Below are 24,767 nucleotides of genomic sequence, written 5' to 3'. Positions count from 1 at the left end.
CGGCTCGCAAAGGGCCAGATTCTGAGAATCTGGCCCTTTGCAAGAGCAATTTTTGCATTTGGGATTCATCATCCCAAATGCAAAAATCGCAATTATAGAATTCGCAAATTTGAGAGGAATTGCATTTAAGGAATCTCTGTTTGAGATTCATTAAATGCAATTCATGAAACATTTAAAAATTGCGAATTCGCAAATTTGGGCCGCTATTTACCGCGAAGTCAAACCTTGTGGTAAATAGCGGAAACTTAGAAAAATGCACTTAAGTGCATTTCTCTAAGTTGTATGTTACACACACACATGTCCCAAGGACATGTTTGTGCGTAACACCAGCATCCAATGTCATTTCAGCGGTGCAACAGGGTGTCCATTGGACACCCCTGCACCCTTGAAATCGCAAAATCAAAATGCGATTCGCTAATAGCGATTCGCACATTGATGTCTTCCCATTCATTCCTATGGACCTTCAGGCCCATAGGAATGAATGGGGAGTTATTCCTTATTTGCGATTAGCAATTAGCTAATTGCAAATAAGGAAGCTGTAGGAATCGCAATAAATATTGAGATTCCTACATGAATCCCGTTTTGCGAGTCAGTAATAGCGATTCCTTATTATTCGCTATTACAGACTCACAAAACATGCCGATGATGAATTTGGCTGAATATTCCTAAACATCGTACATGCTCACTACTCCATGCTCATTAACAACACTATGGACCATGTTTTTATTGATAGGCTAATCCTATTGGTGAATAGAGGTTTTCAATAAGGATGTTCCCTCGTTCAAAATGGTTGTCATCCACATTAATGCTGCAAAGATGTCTGTGCAGTTTTTTTTTACTTCCCCCGTTTATATTTGTGCTGTGAAGAATGAGCAATTGGTTCTGCCCTTCCATCCCAGTACTTCGACAGACATGCCTGTTGCTGCAGCCCCAACATACCTCATGCTGATACATCCTGCCGCATCAATTCAATGCCTCCGTCTGCTGTACCAACTGCAGCCACCCACACACGTGCAGCTCCTCGAAGCCATGGGAGCCAGATTCACAGTTTTTGGGATAGCCCGCACCACATGGTTCAATTTTGACTATAAATTGGGAAGAAATACAGATAGATTATTGGAGCAAAGGCTTAGCCACTCTTTAAATTTAAGCAATGATATCGATATTACAATTAAACAATACTGTTAAATAATTGCAAAATCTCTGCTCCTGTCCTTTCTACAGAGACATTGTGCACTCTATGCTTAAACTGTCACCTCTACACCCTGCAAATTCTGCTCATAAGTGCAGGATAAAGATCTATGTAGGTGGTGTGATCAAATTCCAGCGAGTAAACAGACTTCTTGTAGGTGGCTTCAGGAAGAGTGGGCTTCTTCCTTGAGAATTTCTTGAAACTTTTGAGGTCAAATTTGCTAAAACGCCACAGACCCTTAAAGAGCATAAATTAAATATTCCATTACTTTCATGATTCACCCGGGAAGCCTGGCTGTTCTTAGGAGTAGAGCCAATTTTTCAAATGTCTTAAATCAGAAATTATTTCCACTATACCAAGGTCAGCATGTTTTTCAAGGGTGAGCCCCTAATGCCAAGGAGTACATCAAACATGACAGTGCCAAACGTTTTCCATGGATGCTTCAGCTATAGTAAAAGGTACCTCTAAAAATTCTCTCTGGTATACAAGGATCAGTATTGTGGCACAGACTCCCCATATAAAAGGAGTACAAGATCTCTTATGACAAGAATTACCTGATAGGTCTGTTCCACAATTTTGCTATGGATCTACCACATATGCTAAGAATTATGTGCATCATGTCAAGGCCTTCGGCCAGGTTTAGTGACTCTAGTTCTGTTTCCCTGCAACTGTGTATGACTGGGCTAGCGGCTTTCTCGCACAGTTCGACTCCCGAAAACCCACACCCAGTGATGGTGTCTTAATGGAAGCATGTCAGGGCCTGGAGTTTTCCATAGGGAACAGCTCTCATCCATATGCTATTAGTTCCCTTGTCCATAAGGTGAGGATAACCTCCATATGCCAGACCAGCAGTACACTTGCAAGCTTAACAAACATACATTCACACACAAACACACCCACACACTCCGTTTTGCGCACACTCATTCTCACTATATCTCTTGCACTCATTCGAACATTTGTACTCTATCACACACATACACTGCCTCTCACACTAGTCAATCTGCTATTAATGTGTTCGAAAAGCTTGCCCTGCGGCTTCTGCTATACCTATCTTGCCTTTACGTGAAGCTTAATAAAAACATATAGGGGTCCATTAGGATGGCGGACGGACTTCAGCCCGCCTGCCTCCCTAGCGGTGCTGTGACCGGCCGCCAGTGGTGCTGCGGCCCCTCACCGCCAATTAGGATGCAACCCCAGCCCTGGCGGTCGCATCCCGCATATTCAACATTGTGGCAGGCAGTGCTGTGAGCAGCACCCGCCACAATGTAGAAAATGCATGGCGTGCATTGGCATGCACAACGTTGCCACCTTGTGTATGCCAATGTAGGGGAGTACCATGGGTACCCCCCAAGTGCAGCCCCCCACTTCCCCAACCCACGGGGGCCCACAACAGGCCCCCAACACGATTCCTCCATGCCTTTCCATGGCGGAGTCTCTGCCATGGAAAGGCATAACACCGCCTACATCATAATATGGATGGCGGTGCCTACAAGGCACCACCACCATATTATAGGCCGTTTCCACCTGGTAGGCAATCGTGACGATTGCCTACTAAAGGAAAAGCGGCGGACGGTCTGTCCGACCGCCTGGGTACCCCCCGCCATGCTAATGTTGCAGGAGGTAAAAGGCCGTCCGGCGGGGTGTTTTGGCGGGCGGATCGCCACTGCGGGTTTGGCGGTGGCGATCTGCCCACCATACTAATGGGCCCCATAGTTTCTATACAGTATAAAAAAATAATAACATACTGCCTTGTCAATATTTGTTACAATTATGATGTGAATTAAAAGTGTACTTCCTTAGAATAGCTGTAGATGGCTTATATTTGGTTTCACATGTGGATCAAGCAGTCACAGCATTGGAAATGAACTAATCCACTTTCTAACCTGTAATATCACAGCATCCAATTGATTTTATGAAATGCTTGACTTCTTTGGCAACAATGGATTTTATCCAGTAATACTTTGCATTTAGGGATTTTCAGACCCAACTTAAAATGTAAAAAAAAAATGACATGTCCTCGAACAAAGTTTGTGGTGAATGGACTGCCAGGGCAAGCTGACCTTTTCACACGATAATCATCCAGCACCATGCCCCATAGCCTCAGCACCTACTCTCCCTTCTCGCGCCATCCCACATCCACAGCCTGCTCTTCCCTCTTGCACTGATACCATTGTTGTAGATGGAATTAAGCAGGCATCTAGTACTAAGGAAAGAGCAGGTATTCTGAGGGTACCTTTGTAGAAACATGTGTATATTCATGAGAGTTGTGTAATTTTTATATGTGCAGTGTTAAAAAGTGTGCTCATGTAAGTGTTGGGTGATGGTGAAGAGTGTGAGTGAGTGCATATTTAAAGCAGGGGACAACCCAAAAAACCCTTCGGCATCTGGGTAATAATATACAATCAGAAAAATAACAATGCCTCGGGATAGATAGATATGCTAAATAGTAAGATGAATAGAAAATAAATGTAACTCTTCCTATCTGTATTAATCTCTTCAATAATTATCATACTTTTCCAATATATGTAGTCAAAGAACAACCAATCAACATCCAACTATTTTGAGTTCAGATTAATCTGTATTGTATTTCATTCAAAGCAAACCATTATATTTTCAAAATCAATACATAAACAAATACATTGGTACAAATATATACACTTATTTACATTTATACATATAACACAAACACAAGTGTAAAGAACTTTCTTGCTCTCTTCGCCCTTATTGTACATCAGGACGCACCTCAAAAGTTATAAACCCAGTGCATTCCTTTATTGGATCACCATCTTTGGAAACGCCTTAAGGTCCTATTAATTCAAACCCTATATTGTGTTAGGCGTTCTCTACTTATTTTACATTTTATTTCAAATTTATATGGTGTCTCAATATATCTGTCAGCATGAGTGGTGCAAGTGTAGGGTCATAAATGTGAAGATGTGAGTCTAGGGTGAGCTGCAGGAATGCAATGTGAGGGGAAGGCTTATGTGAGTGCCAGTGAGAGGAATACATGCAGAGAGAGAGAGGAGTGAGTGCAGGGGGGTGTGAGTGGTGTAAATGCAGGGTGAGTGGTGTGTCTGTGTGTGAGTGCAGAGTGAACAGTGAGAACAAACAGTGAACTGTGAGAGTGGCTGGTGAGTGCATGGTAGGAGGAGTTAGTGCAGGTGAGTGGTCTGTCCCTGTGAATTCTGGCAGACTAGTGTGCCTGTGCAGGCAGGGTGAACAGAGTGCCTGTGTTTATGAAGACTGAGAGGTGTGTCCGTGTGAGTGCAGGGTAAGAGGAGGGAGTGTGGTGTGAATCCAGGCTTAATTATGTGCCTGTCTGCTTGGCATGAATGCAAAGTGAGTGGTGTGCCCATGTGAGTGAAAAGTGAGCTATGTGAGTGCACGGTGAGTGATGTGCCAGTGTGAGAGTAGGGTAAGAAGAGTGACTGCAGGATGATTGATGTGACCATATGAGTTTGGATACGGGAGAAAGTGCAGAGTGAGAGGAATGAATGCCTGTTGGGTGATGTGCTTGTTTGAGTGAGATTGCAGCGTGAACATTGAGAGTGACAGATGAATGAAGTGCCACATGGGTGCACGCTGAGCCACCATCCCTACTTAGAATTACATCGATTTTTATTAGCAGAACACATGGCATGAAATACAGTGTGTCATGCCTACAACCCATAGGGCCGGCTACTTTGTGATCAAAAGAATATTAACGGAGCAGGTAGAGCATGAGCCAAGCCATAAAGAAATTAACACAGCATGTCACCTACAACCCAGAGTGGCCCGGACGCGGTCATCAGAAAAGAGCATGAACAAACTGGTAGTCATAAAAGGGGGCCCTGAAAATGGTATGAGATCACAAGCAAAGATATAAGAAAGCAAGCAAAACACACTATGGCCACCATAGCCGCGAAGGTCTGCCTTTTACAGAACAAAATGAGAAAGAAAAAAAACAAGCAAAATGCAACATGGTAAACTCAAACCCCTCACCCACCCCCCACCTCCTCTCTCTCGGTGAGCCGGCCTGTAGTCTAAGATGCAGCCATACTCTAACTCGGTAGAGGACCGTGTCCCAATGAGCAAGACAGGAACACAAGCCCATATCCCTTAACTGCCCTTCTGTGTCTGGGGAATCAACTTCAGAAGCCTTAAATAAACAGGGCGAGTCAGTTCCTGACACAACAATTTGTAATGACATGCATCAAATTATTAGCAGGCATCACATATGCAAAGTAAATCCACTTTATTAAATAGTAAATTCCCAGATTGTGATATTTTCCCAGCATATTTCAACTTTTCCCACCAGCCAGTTGTATGAATATTTTTAGTTGCCTGTCTATGGTTATGTTGAAATCTGAGTTTCACATCACAGAAAGAATTTGGTTGACTGTTTTTTGTATTTTCATTTTTTCGCTTTATTTGTGGGATTGCTACAATAGTTTTGAGGCAGCAATATTTAAAGTTGTTGATGTTAAATGGTGTCTGAGGTATTTTATATATATTCTATATTGAAACATTGCTGGCAGCACTTCACAATTTGCAGGCAACATATTTCAATACAGTAATTAAAATGCTTCCAACACACATCTGTTTACATTATCCAGATAGTAATGCTAACAAAATCAAATACTTCTCACACCAAAGTTGTTTACCTGATTATCCCCAGTGCTTATTGTCACTCAGTGAAGCATGGTCAATGCACTCCTTACTTCTTATATATCCTCTCTACTCCACACACCTCATCCATCATTCCTACTCCTCATCCATCATACCTTCTCCTCATCTATCATCCCTACTTATCAAGCATCATCCCTACTTCTCATCCATCATCCCTACTTCTCATCCATCATCCCTACTCCTCATACCTCATCCATCATCCCTACTTCTCATCCCTCATCCCTACTCCTTATCCGCCATCCATCATCCCTACTCACCATTCCCCATCCCTCAGTCATACCAACACATTTCATTTTCAGTGTTGGCATCAACCAAGCCTAGTTAAGCGAGACTGCATTTTATTCGTCTAGCCATGGCTGGCAACAGCCAATCAGAGTTAAGGGAGACTGCATTCTATTGGGATAGCCACTAAAGAACAGCCTTTTCATTGCATGTGCTGGACGAAGACAGAAAAGGAGAGGAAATGCAACTGCTTGTTTGTTTCCAGTGAATTCGAGGGTGTACAGCACTTCATTTTAATATGTAAGTGTTTTTCTGTTTACACAGGCATCTGCCAATAGTTCAGGGGGTTTTGGAGAAGATAAGGGGCCTCTGCTTGGGTCATAAATCAGCACATGGAGAAAGGTTTATACAGTTTATCAGAAAACCTTTCTGGTTTCATTTTAATATGTAGGAAAGAAAATGTTTAAAACCAACACTGGATACAGTGCAACCTAATTCATTAGAAACAGTTTCTGGTTCCTTTTTTATTTGTGACAAATAGCATGTTTTAGGCTGAGGTGCCTTTAGCTCTGAAACCTGTCCTTTTCTTGTTTGCAGTTTGCAGATTTCAGGCCTGACTGAGCTTCAGTGTTTAGGGTTCACATCTCCTGAGGCGGAAAGCCGGGAGACGCTCTCTTTTTATTGTGTAATATTGTGATTTTAAAACTTTATTTGCTGCTATCTGCTCTGTTGCACCTCGAGGGCTCCGTGTAGCGGATCAAGCGCTCACGTGACGCCCTCCTGCCGGCTGGCCACGCCCACCTTCAGGCCACGCCCACTTCCCGCCCTTCTTAAGCGCCAGCTCTCGAGCGCTCGCTGGGTTCACATCTCCTGAGGCGGAAAGCCGGGAGACGCTCTCTTTTTATTGTGTAATATTGTGATTTTAAAACTTTATTTGCTGCTATCTGCTCTGTTGCACCTCGAGGGCTCCGTGTAGCGGATCAAGCGCTCACGTGACGCCCTCCTGCCGGCTGGCCACGCCCACCTTCAGGCCACGCCCACTTCCCGCCCTTCTTAAGCGCCAGTTCTCGAGCGCTCGCTGGGTTCACATCTCCTGAGGCGGAAAGCCGGGAGACGCTCTCTTTTTACTGTGTAATATTGTGATTTTAAAACTTTATTTGCTGCTATCTGCTCTGTTGCACCTCGAGGGCTCCGTGTAGCGGATCAAGCGCTCACGTGACGCCCTCCTGCCGGCTGGCCACGCCCACCTTCAGGCCACGCCCACTTCCCGCCCTTCTTAAGCGCCAGTTCTCGAGCGCTCGCTGGGTTCACATCTCCTGAGGCGGAAAGCCGGGAGACGCTCTCTTTTTATTGTGTAATATTGTGATTTTAAAACTTTATTTGCTGCTATCTGCTCTGTTGCACCTCGAGGGCTCCGTGTAGCGGATCAAGCGCTCACGTGACGCCCTCCTGCCGGCTGGCCACGCCCACCTTCAGGCCACGCCCACTTCCCGCCCTTACGGCCATCTATAACAATGTGTCATTTCAGTACGCGCAGCGGACGAGCGCAGCGGGAGCGCCGACTTCGCGCCGAAGTCGCGCATAAGTCAAGCCCGTCTGCGCCCGTCCGCGGCCGGACGGGGCCAGGGGCACGTCACTATGCCAAAATTCTGTCCTACACGTCTAAGGACCTCGTCGCCCTCCAAGGCCCCTGGCCTCTCCCGGATTCCGTCCATAGACTCGTCTCTGCACTAGGCCTTGCCCCTACCCTCCCTACATCTCCGCTTCCCCTGCTACCCACCCCCCTGTCACCCTGCCCCCCCCTCGCCGATCCCTGCCCCACGACCCCAGCACTATCTGTCATCCTACTTAATACCAGGTCAGCGGTCAAGCACCAACACGAGCTGTACGTCCTACTCGATTCTGAGAAACCAGACTTACTGCTCCTGACCGAAACCTGGTACTGCGACTCCTCCCTCCCCGCTCTCCTGGCTACCCTTCCGCCTTCCTACGTGGCCCTACGTGCCGATCGCCCGGCGGGCAGGGCTGGCGGTGGGGTAGCCTTAATCGCCAGGTCCGATCTGCACTTTCAATCACTTCCTTTTCCCCCTATGCTCCCTGCTGACTTCTTAGTAGTCCGCTCCCTCCTATCCTCCCCTCCCATCACTTGCCTTCTTGTGTACCGTCCTCCTCAGCCCTCACCTTCATTTCTACCAGCTTTTCAAGACCTACTGGCCAATCTGGTGGTCAATTACGCCTCGGTCTTGGTGCTGGGGGATTTTAATTATTGGCCCGCTGACCCACACGAGTGCCCGGCCTCAAAGGAATTTACAGAATCCTTACTATCTTTCAACTTCACCCCACATATAACTGACCCCACTCACTCCCACGGGCACACACTTGACCAGGTCTGGTCGCTCAACCTTCCATTGGCCTCGGTGGCTGTCTCTCCATGCCCCTGGTCCGACCATGCCCTCATCTCCTTCTCCATCCTACACAACCCTATTTCCAGAACACCGCGTGCCAAAAACACCTGGGCACGGAACTGGAACAGGCTCGATCTCCCCTCCTTGACCTCCCTGCTCCGTAATTCCATTCCCTCCTTCTCTGGCCTATCATCTGCCTCTCAAGCCAAGGCCATAAACACCTGGCTGGCGGGAGGCTGTGACTCAGTGGCTCCCCTACGTCGCATTTCAATCCGTCGACTCAAGGACTCCAATAGATGGTTTAATGACCACCTAAAAGAACTCAAACTGAGCACCCGACGGGCGGAGAGGCAGTGGAGGAAAGATTATAGCCTTTCATCTAAAACTCACTTCCTGGCATCACTGGCTAAATATAAAACAGCAATCCTGGCTGCAAAAACCGACCACTTCTCTACGAAAATAACGTCTGCCGACAACAAACCCAGGGTAATCTTTGGCATTGTGAATGACCTGGCATTCTCGGACCGAACCTCGTCCCAAATCCCTCCCTCCCAGCCCCTCTGTGATCAACTTAACCACTATTTCTTGGACAAAATCACAACTATCAAGGCCAATATCCCTTCACCCTCCTCTGCTTTTGTTGATCCCTCCCCCCCCACTGTCCTAAACCCTCTCACCTTCATCCCTCCCTTTACTCAGGAATCTTTTCTGGCAATACTCCCTAAAGTTAAGTCGGGGTCTCCGGCGGACGTCTGCCCCGCACGCATCCTACAGCAAATATACTCTAGCTGCCCTGATCCCCCTATCGCCTTTCTCAATAGCTCCTTGGCTCAGGGTGTCGTGACCCCTGCACTCAAGGCCGCCACTATAGTACCTCTGCTGAAGAAACCCGGAGCGGACCCGTCCATTTCGGCTAACTTTCGCCCCATCTCCCTGCTGCCCTTTCTGGGCAAGGTGATGGAACGCCATGTCACCGCGGTACTGAGCGCTCACACCGAGGCGAATGGGGGGCTGGCCTCTCGCCAGGCAGGATTCCGCCCTAGGCATTCGACCGAATCGGTCGTAGTTTCAGTCCTGGACAACCTCAGAAAGGGTATGGATGATAACAACCGCCAGGCACTGGTCCTCCTTGATCTCTCCGCCGCCTTTGACACGGTGGACCACACCATCCTACTTGCCCGTGTCAAGGCGGCTGGTATCGGGGGATCAGCTCTGGTCTGGCTCTCCTCCTTTCTGAGGGACCGCACTCAGGCGGTCCGTCTGGGCGATTTCACCTCCACCACTCTCCCTGTCACCTGTGGTGTTCCCCAGGGTTCTTCTCTCTCTCCGTTACTCTTTAATCTCTATATCTTTCCTCTTATCTATGCACTCCAGCAGCTGGAGGTCACTGTTTATAACTATGCGGATGACCTCCAGCTCATCTTTGATCTGTCCCCCTCTCCTCTCTCGGTCTCTAATTTTCAGTCGACTATGACATTCATCAGGGACTGGATGAACCACAACCACCTTAAACTGAACCCCGACAAGACCGAGTTGGTTCTTACTGGTGGTTCATCCAGCCCCTGGAATTCTCTTTTCTGGCCCCCCTCTCTTGGCCCGGCACCATCCCCCTCCACTGTGGTCAAGACACTGGGTGTTAAAATGAATAATCAGCTCACTCTTCACTCACAAATTAGTTCCGTGGTTTCCTCCTGTTTCCTCACTCTCCGAACTATCCGCTCTGTCTCCCGCTTCTTCTCTCCCCAGGCACTTAAGATTATCATAGCCGCCCTGGTCATCTCACGTTTGGACTACGCCAACGCCCTCTATCATGGCATTCCAGCGTATAGCCTGCGTAGACTCCAAACCATCCAGAACCAGGCGGCCAGGCTGATATACGGCCTTCCACGCTATCACCACTCCACCCCCCTTCTAAAAGAGCTTCACTGGCTACCCGTGAAACAACGCTCCCTCTTCAAGATAGGATGCATGGTTTTTCAGGCCCGCCAGGGCACTGCCCCCGCCTTCATCGCCTCACTAATTAAACCCTATGTCCCCGCTAGAAATCTTCGGTCTTCCTCCAAATCTCTTCTTCAGATCCCCCGCTTCTCACGCAAAAAATGGGGCGGTTCTAACTTCTCAACTCTGGCTCCTATCTTCTGGAACTCACTTCCAGACAACCTCCGTTCTGCTACTCAGTATCTCTCTTTCCGTAGAGACCTGAAAACGTTCCTCTTCAGCCAGGCTTTCCCCGCCTAATACTTATTCCACCCTTCCTTGGTCTTTCTCCCTCAGTTCTGAACCTCCAGCGCCAAGAAACCGCAAGGTGTACGCCGCGCTCTACAAGTGTTTTAAATTAGAAAAATTAGAAATTAGGAAACCAGGAAGAGCAAGGCCTGAAATGAGGCAAGGTAAATGCAGATTCAATACAAAAAAAATAAAAGCTAACTTGCATTTAAAAAGGTTTCATTTACAAACCCTTAATGCCAGCAGCATGCACTTTCGTGTAACACCTATTATTTGCTCATAAGTAACATGTATTTCTTATTTTCTTAATGTAGTTAAAGTAAACATTGGGGTCAGGGAGAATGTTAGCCAGTTAGGGAAACTCACCTTCATGTTTTCCTTTTTCCTGTTAACACACTGCAGCTGAATGGTGTTTTGATCTCTTCTTTCTTCTCTAATTGCAACATATGTTTTTTTCTTTTTAAGTACAACAATTTGTAATGACATGCATCAAATTATTAGCAGGAATCACATATGCAAAGTAAAGCCACTTTATTAAATAGTACATCTCCAGATTGGGATATTTTCCTAGCATATTCCAACTTTTTCCACCAGCCAGTTGTATGAGTATTTGTAGTTGCCTGTGTATGGTTATGTTGAAATCTGAGTTTCACATCACAGAAAGAATTTGGTTGACTGTTTTCTGCATTGGCAATTTTTTGCTTTATTTGTGGATTTCCTACAATAGTTTTGAGCCAGCAATATTTAAAGTTGTTGGTGTTAAATGGTGCCTGGGGTATGTTCTGTATTGAAACATGGCTGGCAGCACTTAACAATTTGATGGCAACATATTTCAATACAAAATTAAAATGCTTCCAACACACATCTGTTTACATTATCCTGATAATAATGCTAACAAAATAAAATACTTCTCACACAAAAGTTGTTTACCTGATTATCCCCAGTACTTATTGTCACTCAGTGAAGCATGGTCAATGCACCCTAGTAGTGTACTGAAGAACCACCTACAATAATAATAAACTTTATTCGGATTATTACAATCCATAAAAGCAATACAATTTAAAAAATCTTCAAAGAGATCTAGTTATCAGTTACTTAAAATGATTGCAGAAAGAAATTTCATTAGTGTATACAGTACAGATATATTTTCTTAAAGGTTTTTCCTATGTCTGTATATACATTTCAAAAAATTAAGGACATGGTAACATGTGGCTTCAGTATCCAAGAGCTGCAGGCTCAACATGGCCACTCTACATTGTCTGAGACCCCACGATTTTAAAAGGGTCAGTAGCCAGAGTTTGCGGTGTTCCTGATAAAATTTACAGAACAGAACTGTATGAAGCGTGGATTGACCTGATATCCCATCACATGGGCATGGAGGTGAATTTAGGTCCCACACGTTTGGTGTTGGGAAAACCACCAGTTTGTGAAATAAGTTCAGTCTGAATCTTATCAGGAGGAATCGTTCAAAGGTACCAATGTCAAGATTTAAATAAGGCTGCATCGAAAGAGTAGATTGAACCAACATGGCGTGCTGCGTCGATTGTTTCCCGGCCTCGACCTGAAGTCTTAATTTGATCAGATGGTCCAACGCTCGCTGTTTTAAATTCTCCTTTGCGAGTTCTCCAATTTTTTCGGGATTAAAATAATATTTTTCCATTCCAAGATCTCGAAGAAAGGTCCGAATGTAGGCCAGCCATTTAATTCTCAAAACATAATCCAGGGACATTGCGTCCGCCACTATCATTTTTGTGAGGGCGTTTTTGTCCGATGTCCAGATACGTCGCCAAAGTAAAATTGGTTGTAACTTGGCAAGGTCTTCAATATATGGTGCCCCTAGTTCCAAGTGGCAGGCGTAAGTGGAGGAAGTTTTGGGGGCGGATAGGATAAATCTAAAGAATTTATTTTCTGCAGTTTGCAGAGACGTGACGTCCATATGTCCCCATAGTCCTGCACCATATAAAGCTGTGGATTGGCATTTGGCTTTATATATAGTTATCAGTTCTCTAGGTGGACGTTTTCCTAGTTTTTGAGAGAACGATACCAAAGCGGCTAGTGCTCTTTTGAAACAATGGCTTCTGGCTTCTATTGCTGGTTTCCAGGAGAGTTTATTGTCTATCATGACCCCCAGATAAGAGTATTCTTTGGTTGAGTCAATTTTTTGGCTATCAAGGTAAATAGAGTTTTGGTGTTTTTTCCCAACCCCAGCATTCATTACAAAAGTTTTTTTCACATTTATGTGGAGGTCAAGAGTTCTCATAAACTGGGAATAACTATTAAGGGACCTTTGGAGTTCACGGGGAGTTTGTGCGAGAAGGACGGCGTCATCCGCATACAGCAGGGCGGGGATCGGGCGATGTTTTGCCAAGGGGAGATCACGGGCACCCTTTAGTAGCTCAACCTCCAAGTTGTTGGTATAGAGGGAGAAAAGGAAGGGTGCCAGGACACAGCCTTGTCTGACCCCACGCTCTACTGCGAAGGACTCCGTCAGTTCTCCCTTTGTTCCATAACGAACTCTTGCAGATGGATAGGAATAGAGTTCCCTTAGAAAATTCAGGAGTGGAGGATCAACCCCCATCTGTGCCAAGAGGGACCACAATTTTGTATGGGCGACGCAGTCGAACGCCGCCGACAAATCTACGTAGGTCATGTAAAGTTTTGCTTTCTTTGCATGCACATATTTTCCAAAAATTAATGATAAATTTAGGGCTTGTTCCACGGTACCTAATCCTTTTCTAAATCCGAATTGAAGGTCGGATAAGATACCTCTTTCTTCTGCCCAGTCCTGAAGTCTTTCTAAAATCACTCGTCCTGCTATTTTTCCCAATGAGTCCAACAAGGAGATTGGGCGATAGCAGGCGGGGTCCATGCGATTACCTTTTTTAAAAATCGGCACCATAATGGACCTGGTCCAAGACTCCAAGATTCCTATTTTTGCTGTAGCGGTGCAGACTCTTGTTAAAATTGGTGCCCAGAGATCTATTTGATGTTTGAAAAGATCTGCCGGGACACCGTCCGGCCCTGGGGCTTTCCCTTTTTTGGTGGAGTTCAGTGCCACGAGAATTTCGGGAATATCAAAGCTTATATCTATTGGGTATGGTGAGGGTATTTTTTCCTCTTCTTCCAGGTCTTGATCGTGGGTTGGTTTTCGGAAGATGCTGGTGAAATGTGACACCCAAGTTACAGCGTCTATGGCAGCTTCGATTTTTGGGCAAATGTCGTCTGCCAAAAAAGGAGTTCTTATAATTTTCCAGAAAGCTTTAGAGTTTTTTTCCTGGGCACTGGTGTGAAGTTCGTTCCACAGCTCTCGCTTCAGTTCCTCTTTCCTCCTTTTTCTTATTTTTAGATATTCGCTTCTGAGAGTGGCTATTGTTCTAGGATCCCTTTCTTTTTTATTTAGGGCTTGCTTTAGATTTGTATGAGCCTTGGTGCACTCTTGATTGAACCAGCCATTAGGCTTGGATGAGGTAGGTTTTTGTTTTTTTGTTAATAACACCTTAATTTTTCCCATGATTTGGGCGAAGTTGGTTAAAAGATCCGTATCGTTGGTGGCTGTATCCAAACAAATTTCAATTTGGGGATGGACTAATCTTATTAGCTCTTTAGTGAGTTCCTCTGGATTTGTCCTCTCCCATTTTATAGAATACCCATTTACTTTATCCATGTTAATATCTTCCTGAGTCAGTGTTTTTTATTGTTTTATTTTTTTATTTGAGTTTTATATGGCGCTGGTTAGACCCGGAGGTATCAGAGCACTTTACATAAGGATCCACAAAGTTACAAAATTACATCAGAGACAAGTTACATCAGTTCACAATAACATTTCCAGAGCATCAGAAGACGAAGAAAATTGAGCTTGAAGGAAAAGGGGGGTAGGTTATAGAAGGGGGAAAGGATGGAGATAGGATGGATGGAGAGACAAAGAACAGTTTGCCCAAAGTCGGGCTGGGTAGGTGAAGGCTGAGGGGGAACTCCACAGCCCATCTCCTCTATAGCTATCAGGTAGCTCCCCCAGGAATCAGTCAAGCGGCTAGGTCTTAATGGGAAAACAGTTAGAGAGCAAAGATGAGGAATAAAGGGAGAGTAAAGGAGAAAGTGGGTGGAGTAAAGGGGAAGGGGGAAGAGTACGATGGAGAGACAAAGTAAGGTCTGCCCAATGTCCAGCTGGGTAGATGAGGGCCGATGGGATAGTCCACAGCCCATCTCCTCTATAGCTATCAAGTAGCTCCACTGTGAATACCACTCATCATCAGTGAACCCCAATGCGGCAGTGCACCACAACCTATTATTTCTATTCTGTGACCCACGCACTGCCTTGCCAATTTAACTTGCTCATGATGCATATTAGCTGTTACTATTCTAGTACTGGGTCCAACGCCACCAATCTTACTCCTTTTTTGATAAACTATAGAGCCCCTAGAATTAGGCACAATGCTCTTAACAAGCGCTATATGTTTTTATCCTGTAGGACTATCGACTATAATTCAAGAGACAGTGCTCAATCATAGACAGGAATATACAGCAGCTCTGTGTGACAGTCTAAATAATCTCCGGCGCATACCATCCAGACCCAATTTACACTACTCTTCCACTCACTCAGCTCTGTTTATATAGTCCTAACAGCAGGCACCACCAAATATACTTCTGATTGCCCATAATCTTGGATATTGGTTTCATATATATGCAGTAGCCCTCAACTATATCAACAAACGCAGTTGTTCTACACAGAACTAGAAATGCTCTTTCTCTTATAGCACAAACCAGGCAGATCTTTAAACTGTGGTAGGCACACCAAAGCCGTCGAGACATCTAGTTCCTGATTTAAGTTTAAGATTAAGTATGACATCTCTCCACCCAAATATAATTGGCCTGGAGTTTCTGCATAAGTATTTTCAGGTTCCAGAAACACTAGACCTGATACTACCAGGCCGAAAATTGCTTTGGGGTAAGGCTGCAATAGCAGCCTGGCCCTGTCCCTGGCAACTTCCTGACCTCTTTGTGGGGCAGTTGGGAAAATGTAAGGCTCCCTCTGCCGGAACATATCCTCCCTCTCCATCTTCCACTCTTCAATCTCGCCTCCCTGTACACCCCAACTGTATTTACTTCCACTCTCATTTACTATCTGCAAAAAACAGATTCTAAAAGCAGTTTTAATCCACACAATGAGGAATTTCAAACGGAGTTTTACCAAAAGAAACTGGGTTAAACCATTTTTTTCTCTTCGCAAAAGGATACATTTGTAATAGCCGGATTTATGAGCAGTGATAAGCTTGAAAACATTATTTCCAGCCACACTTTATCCCCTCACATATATTCACTTATTTTGCAATCGGGTCATAGTTAGCAAAGCGCTCCCCAACCATCAGCACTGTCTTCAAAACACCAACATAGAGCCTATAACCCCACGGATAAACCATAATAAATGTTGCACGCTATCATGCACTCAATAGTGCAACACAATTATCTCCAGGGATTGTGTGCCACACATGAAAAATACCTTAGACCACCCAGAAAATTGACCTTCCAATATGAAAAAGGACAAGCAATGCAATGCACCATTCTATACATATAAAACTCAGAGAAAGTCTCCCCAAATAATTTCTAAAATGAACACTGAAGAAACTCTCTAATAACCTTACACATAGACACTCATTTTCAGTAGGCACAAATATTACATGGGATTTTCATGTCAGCACGAAAAGGAGCCTTGATAAGGCACAACCATGCTACACTAATATCTGTAGGCTCTACACAAATGACCATAACAATACATCAAAAGATCATTATCAGACCCCACAAAGGTTGGATTTTTACATTTATCTTCTTATTTATGCCTCAGTGGGTATCCTACCATTCTGCCAGATTGTTAGAGGGTTGCACTTCTGCTACCCTGGCAGTTGACCCTCAGCTATATTTAGACTTCCCCATGTCCCTGACTGTTAACATTGCATACTCCCTGACTGTTAACATTGCAGAATTTCTAGTTTCTCGAGCAAAGCAGTAAATGAATTGAATGGACATTGCTTTTATAATAATAAAATAATAATAATAATAAAACCGCGCAGAAAGAAATATAGAGGATAATTCTCCACTGTCAACCAAACCCGACCTCAGTTGCAGACTGTGATAACATATCAGCCATTCTTCTCCGTTCCTCATACCCTCCCCCCTCTTAGCAATCTTGTATTTTGCAGTGATGGCAGCAGGGCGGCATCAAAGCGCACAGGCAACGCTTAGTTTTGAGTTATTCTATCTCCCAATGCGTTCTTTCTGATTGTGGTGTTGCATTGTGAATTTTTGTCGTCTATCAACCCACTCCCGTTGGGACTATCCTGTGTTCCTGTTGTGAGGCGTGTAAGGATTGTGCAGCAGTTGTATAGTTTTTTAATGGGCCCCATATGTCTTTGGTTTAAGAAAACAACAACGGCTCCTGTGGATAAATATATTCCATTTATGATAAGTATTAGGCACAATGGCAATGTGGGTGGTATGTTGGACGTCAAAGAAAGACGCTGTCTACACTCTTAGCCAGTTTGGTAGTGTATTTGCATAGTTTATATGAACATAAACAAATAATTTTTACATAATATACAAGATATTTACATGCATGGTGTAACAAGTGACGGTGTGTCCCAAGTGAATATGTCATAGAACCTGCACTACTATAGTGACAAATAAATATATAGAAAAAAGGAAGGTTTCTATTTTTGGTTTGGTTTCATCAGAAAGAGGCGACCAAATGAGGTATATCAAATCAATGTACAACAGTTGGGAAATTAGGCAACTATTGTTCGCGGTCTGTTTCTTTTTTAACTGTCGACAGCGTTTCGACCCATGGTGGATGTCGGGTCTCCTCAGGACTTGTCAATGTGGGGACACCTGAAGGGGGCTTGCGCTGCTAGGTATCAAGAGTGGTGGCACCGTGCATTATAGGTGAAAGAAAAACTCACAGGGATCCCAGCCGGGAGCCCAGAGAAGGGTGAGGTAAGCAGGCACGCTTGTGATAATAGATGGTCCGATGGATCCTGAGTGTAGCTGATCGTTGTGTTTCAGGAGAGGCAGGGGACAGGATGCACACAAGGGCGCTCTCTGCTTAGGTAAGCTTGTTTCAATGGATACATTGATTCCTTCTGTAATGGTGGTGAATCATTTCAGACGATGCTGGCACTGACGTTTGGCGCGGTAATCTGTGATAACCTCTGTGATGTGTGCTCTCCTACCGGTGCGATGACCAGTCCATATGTCTTTGGGGCGGAGGTCCTGGGTAAAGGACTGCTAAACAGGTCACTGTTGATATTGCAATACGTAAGGCTGTTTAACCAAGCTTATAACTTGGGGGCTGCTTTTTCCCCCCATCTGAGCGTGATTTCCCTCTTTACCAACAACAGCTCCAGGACAATTAATTTTTGGCACCCCTTTCGGAAAGTTAACCACGTACCCCAGTAATGCGACTTCAGGTGGGGGCATGATATCCATGTCTACCATGTGTCCCAGTACTCTAAATATTTCTATCCAATATGTTTTTATTTTGTCACAGTTCCATGTGAGATGTACAAAGTCAGCATGCGGGTCACCACATTTCAAACAGAAGTGAGGCCTGGAGTGGTCTATCTTTTGGATTTTCTCTGGAGTGACATATAGCCTGCGAAGGAATTTGAAGTGTATTAGCTTGTGATGGCTGTTTAGGGAAATTTCCTTCGTCTGTACACAGCACACCTCCCCAAAATTGGATTACCCAAATCGGCCTCCCATTGTCCCCGAACCCTGGCGTCATCAATTAGAATAGTGTCCGCACATGCCCTGTATAGCTTAGATGTGAGATGTTCACCCTGTGTTCTCGATGACAATAGAGAGTGGTACAAATGGGTCTGGTTAAAGTGGGAAATTTAGTAGTAGTGGCCGCACGCTGATCGCAACCAGTTTAGAATAAACCTGTCCATGAAAGTCACCTCCCTAAATTTCTCATCCTCTGCAATAATAAATAACTGTCCTCCAGTGAACAAGTCCCTGGCTTTTGTGATGTCATATTTAAGAAGAGTTTTTTAACCAGTTGTTCGTCTGTTATGGAGATCCAATTCTTGTTAATAATCGGGGGCCCAGGTGCGTAGAGTGTGGGAGCCCTTATGCATCTAACTAGTTTATGCCAGGCCCAGCTGGTGGTTGAGACCGTTTGTATATCATTGGGGTCTCAGAGAAAGCCCCAAGGGAGCACTGTGATTAAGGAGTCAGGGAGGACCAGGTCGGCCTCGAGGCTCAAGTATGGGATTCTGGCATTAGGGTGGAACCAGGAGCGTGCGTAGCTTCACTGGGCTACTAAATAGTACAGTTGGAGGTTGGAGGCCCCGAAACCACCTCTACTATATGGAAGTGTCATAACTTCCCAGCGTGCCATGCGACTCTTGCCACCCCAGGTAAGTCTTATAAGGTGAGTTTGCAATGTCGAGAAGAAGCTGTTTGGAAGTGGTATTGGTATGTTATTAAACACGTAAAGGAATTTCGGTAATACCACCATTTTAATTCATGGGACTCGGCCGGCAATCGAAAGGGGAGGTCTCAGCCATTTTTCAACTTGCTCCACGAGTTTAAGCACGGCTTGGTCATAGTTTAGACGGATTATTTAGGCAGTGTCCAGATTAATATGTATGCCCAAATATTTGTTCATCGCACCACTTCAGGGAAAATTCACAGGTCCATTGAGTAGTACCAGTGGTGAGAGGTAAAATAACTGATTTGTGCCAACTGATACCTAGTCCTGAGAAGCGTCCAAACCTAATGATTTCCTTAATCAGGTATTCGAAGTTCACCTGCGGCTCCCAAATGTAAAAGATGACATAGTCCACATATAGGGAGACTAACAACCGGCTGGTGTTAAACTTTAGGCCTCTCTGTAGGTGTCGCTCCTAAAAATATTGTACCAGGGGGTCCATTGCCAAAATAAACAATAGCGGTGATAACGGGCAGCCCTGCCTGGTGCCACATCAAAGGGAAAAGGGGCGGACAAGGTGCCATTGAGACAGAGTCTGGGTGTGGGGCCTTGATACAAGAGAGCAGTGAGGCTGATAAAACCTTGGGGCAAACCCATCCTTCGCATTACAGTCAGAAAAAACGGTCACTCAAGTGAATCAAAGGCTTTCTCAGAGTCTAGAAGGATTGCCGCTGCCGGGGTCTTGGGGTTAATTCTGTGCAAAACTGCAAATAACGCTCTTAAATTTAGAGAGGTGGACCGATGGGGTACAAAGACCAATTGGGCATGGGAGATGATTTTGTCCAGCAGTAAGGAGAGTTGCAACTCTATCCTCTTGGCTAGGATTTTATAATCTAAGTTCAATAACAAGAGCGGCCTATAGGAGCTGCATAGCAGGGGGTCCTTCCCAGGTCTAAGGAGTAAAACAATCACAGCTTCAACGTGGGTGGGAATTCGCTCTGCTCCAAGGCTTCATTGTAAACCTCAAGCAGTTTGGGACCCAGTAGGTCTTTGTAGGCTTTGTAAAAGTTGCCCGTGAAGCCGCCAAGGCCCGGTGCAGTGGAGCCATTGAGAGCTTTGATTGCGCTGATGATCTCATCAGTGGAAAAGGGCGCTGCCAAAAAGTCCTGTATGTATTTTTCTAGATACACAAGGGCTATTTATGAAAAATAATCTTCCTGTTCGGCCGAAGTGTGTATAGTTTTGGAAGCGTATAATGTGCTATAATATGTAAGGAATTCATCTCTGATGCCAACCGTGTCAGTGAGGAGGTGTCCCGTCTGGGATTTGAGTTCATTGTTGTAGGATTTATCATAGGGGGTCTCAATAGTCGTGCCAGAGAGCGCCCGGGTCGTTCCCCTTGCTGTATTGGTGGGTGATGGCGTATTTACTCAAAAAGTCGATTTCCCTGTCCGCCGGCTCGCGAAATCCTGTGAGTAGCGCTAGGCGCCATCTGGTGCGGTCAGGTAGAGGAGAGTGTCGTTGTGCATGATCCATAATATCTAGCTGTTGTTCTAAGCGAGTTAGCGTCCCCCTTAGATCTTTCAACACACCTGCATGTTTTGAGATGCTAACTCCCCTGATGAAAGCTGTAAATATCTCCCAAAGTACTGCCCCGGAATCTACAGATCCCGTGTTAATTTAAAAATATTCTATCATAGCGTCTCTGATCTCATTGAAGAATAGGTCATCATTCAGGGCCCTACCCGGAAACCGCCACTGCCTTTCATGACCCTCCGGCCTGGGGATGCAGAGTTGTAGTACCACAGGGGAATGGTCGGAATAGGTTCTGGGGAGCGTCATGGTAAATGTGTACCATGTGGCTATGCTTAGGAGCCTAATCAGTAGTCTAACCTGGTGCAGGTGTCATGTTGTGCCGAGTAATGTGTTTAAGAAATAATCGTGGGGTTGCAACGTCTCCAGATGTCAAACAAATGTAAGGAGTCGCACTGCTCTGTTAGTGCTCGTCGTTCTCGAGGTTTGGTGTCTGGGGCTGCAGAGGAACTGTTTAAGGTGGGTTGTAACAAAAGATTAAAGTCTCCGCCCATCAAAATGAGGTCTGCGCCCAAGTGAAGAACCAGAGTTTAAAGATCATGAAATTATTCGGGGCTATCAGTGTTGGGGTCATATAAACATACCAACGTGACAGTGTGGCCCAATAATTTCCCAGTCACTATGACGTGACGACCGTCTGCATCGCAGTGAGAGCTTTGTAAGTGGAAGGGGAGCCGTTTATGGATTAGTATCTCTCTACCACGAGCATATGAACTGTAATTGGTGAAAAAGCGGTGAGGACCCCAACTAGCTGCAAAATGACTATCTGTGGGTTTCAAGAGGTAGGTTTCCTGCAGAAACGTCACGTCTATGTGGTGCCTGTGCAGGTATTGAAGGACATGTGTCCCCTTTTTATTATTGTTGATGGCCCTAACATTCAAGGTAATTAGGGAGAGGGAGGTGTGGTTGGCCAAGTCAGGAGGCATTGTTGTTACCTCTTTAGAAGAGGAGGAGCAGTGTGACAGTTGTGGAGAAGTATAACAGAATGTAGCAACAATCTTTTCTCTGCAATGTAATCTCAGAGAAACAGACCCGTAAATAATTTCCAACCCCCATCCCCTACCCAACCGCATGCAAGTAGGCGTCAGGAACCTATCCCATCGAACTATAACTCCATGCATCCAATAAACATCCTAGGTGTAATTGCCAACATACAATACGATGCATTACCATAAAAAAATAAAACAACATGAGCAACTCTCAGGGTGGTGTAAACGGCCTGTCAGCCTCCAGCATTTTAAATTTCCTGTCCAGGATATATAATCTGTCAATACAACTCAGAATAAGACTGTTTTGAGTATACTGCAATTCTCAGGAAATAGAGCTTGTTATTACGTGGAGAAGAGGTCAAAAGTGGTGACTGACCCGCTATGAGGGGGAGTAGAGCCAGGGCCGGGTCCTCTCTTTTGACTGTTATTGTCTTTGTAGGTCTTACAAAATTTCTGCACTGCAGTAGGTGATTCAAAGAGCAGTAGGTGATTCAAAGATGTGGGAGCGGCCAGTGATATCAACCTGTAGGCGGGCTGGATATAAAAGTCCATATCAGAGGCCCAGCTTCTTGCACCATGGCAGTGAAATCTGGGTATAGTGCGACTTTTGATCCCTGCCAAACAGTCTTGCCTCGTTCAAGGGTTAGACGGAGTGCCGTGTCTCTGTCTCTGTAATTCATGAGTCTAGCAATTATGGGTCTCGAAGGGCAGCCAGGATTAGGTCGCGGACGCAGGGAGCGATGCGCACATTCAACAGCGAACCCCTTTCCAAAGAGGTCAGTGAGGAGTGACTCCACAAAGAGATCTATGCGTCCGGTGTTCGTGGATTCGAGAACTCCGGGAACGCGTGGATTATTGCGCCTGCTACGTGATTCAAGATCTTCAGTCTTTATAGCCATGTCCTTGAGGATTTATTCCATCTGGTCCAAGCGTTTGGTGGATTGCGCTGTGCCATCTTCGAGGTCCGATGTCCTCCCTTCCACGATGTCCAACTGGCGATCATGGGTGTCAAGTCTTGCCCACAGTGTACCCAGTCTCTTTTCTAGTGAGTCAAATCTGCCATCCAACACCTTAAATCCCGCCCTGAACTCCGCAGCCAGGGATGACTGAGTAGCGGTTGGGTCAGAATTGGGAGCTGCGTCCTGACCTCCCTCCACCATGGTGACGTTGTGTTCACTGGGTTTCTCCGCAGGTTTCTCAAGGTTAGCAGTCGCTGATTAGGGTCTTTACGGTCCATTCCTCCCATTGCAATTACTTGGGGGGGCAGTACTGGTGTAGGGAAGTGCACCAGCGACTCAGCTGGGCAGGAAATGGGCCTCACCACCAACTGGGCCTCAGCAAGAGCACCACTGAGAAGAAGCGGCTGTATGGATGCGCCACAGGAACCAAAAAAGCAGCAAGGCACCCCCACAGTGAAGGCGCTCAGAGAGACCGAATTGTTCCAGGCGGCAGGTAAGTCATAGTGACAGTCAGGGACAGGAAGTGAGTGATGATAAATAGGATTGACTGTCAGTAAGTCGGATTGAATGAGAATAAGAGAGAGGGAGTTTAAGGGGGAGTGTAAGTCAGTGTGAGTAAGGATGACTGAATGAGAGTCACAATGAGTGAGATTGTAAATGAGTGAGAACAAGTGAGTGGTGTTATGCATTCAAGTCAACATTTGGCCCTGGCATACCGAAGGTTATTCTTGGCTCACAGAGGCACCAGTGTCAAAATACTGGTGTGGGCATCCTGGAGACAAAATAACTAGGCACTGGAACAAAATACTGTCACTGACATACACCTCACATATGGGACCTCCATTACAAAAGATTGGCACAGGCCTACTGCGTGATATCTAGCAGTGCAGGTGCTGCTAACCTGAGCGAATGTTCTCCCCTGGACCTTTCATCCTTTGTTGGCACCCTGCGTTTAATTAAATCAGGCTCTCCTCTAGATTCTCTTCCCTCGGATACTCTTCTGCTTGTTGGACACGCCTAACCTACTGACCATTATGGAGGTTTCGAATACATCTCTTAAAGAGGGGGTTGTTCCCCAGAGTTGAAAGCATGCTCTAGTCCTTACCCTCCTAAAAAAGCCCAACTTGAACCCTGGCTGCCTCTCAAATTTTTGCCCCATTTCGTTGTTCCCTGTTTTTTACTGGAAAACATCCAATTCTCATTATTTGTCGAAGCTCACTATCCTCTCCACCCCTCTCAGCCGGGCTTCAGAGTGGGGCACAGCAATGAATCCGTCCTACTTGGTGTGACAGAACACCTCAGACAACACTTGGTTGAAGGAGGCACGGCTGCACGCATTCCATTGGATTTAAGTGAAGCCTTTGACACAGTGTCCCACTCTATGCTGGTTCAGAGACCGAAATCAATAGGTTTGTCAGATTCAGCCCTTGGGTGGCTAATCATGTTCTTAAAGGACCGCACGTTCCAGGTTTTTTTATCTAGCTTGAAATCCCAAACAATGACTTTGTCTTCCGGAGTTCTGCAGGGGTCCATTTTAAGTCCCTTGCTGTTCAACATCTACGTACGCCCTTGTCTAACATGATAGAGAGCTGTGGACTCACCCTCTTTTCTTACGTAGATCATTTTCTTCTTGACTTCAGCTATGTCAATTATTTTGATATCACCGAGGTTAAGGTCAAGTGACATCAATTCCTCTCAGTCAAATTTGTTATGATGTCACTTCCTTTCGTGTCATTAGGGTCAATGGGTGAGTGATGTCACATCTGCTCAGGTGCACTACGGTGCCCTCGAGTGAGGAGTGATAGTTATTGGCTGAGCTAAGCAGTCATTGACCCAGACATAAAGAAATGGTAAGAGAGGGTCTTGTACCCATGGAGCAATTAACAATATAGTCTTGAAACACTATGCATAGGAAGGAACAGAGGAAGATGAATGTTCTTAGAGTGAAAGGGGATTGTTCCAACATATTAATTTTCTATATGTGAACCTGACTAATAAGATTGTGTTTGTGGAAACAGAAGTGAGACTGAAAGTTACAGATTTTTAAACAGACATTTGTCTCCTCTTCATCTTTGTTATGTTATGTTA

Source organism: Lissotriton helveticus, chromosome 5_1, assembly GCF_964261635.1.
Source record: "Lissotriton helveticus chromosome 5_1, aLisHel1.1, whole genome shotgun sequence".
In the NCBI taxonomy this organism is placed as follows: Eukaryota; Metazoa; Chordata; class Amphibia; order Caudata; family Salamandridae; genus Lissotriton; species Lissotriton helveticus.
This window is presented reverse-complemented; position numbering follows the sequence as displayed.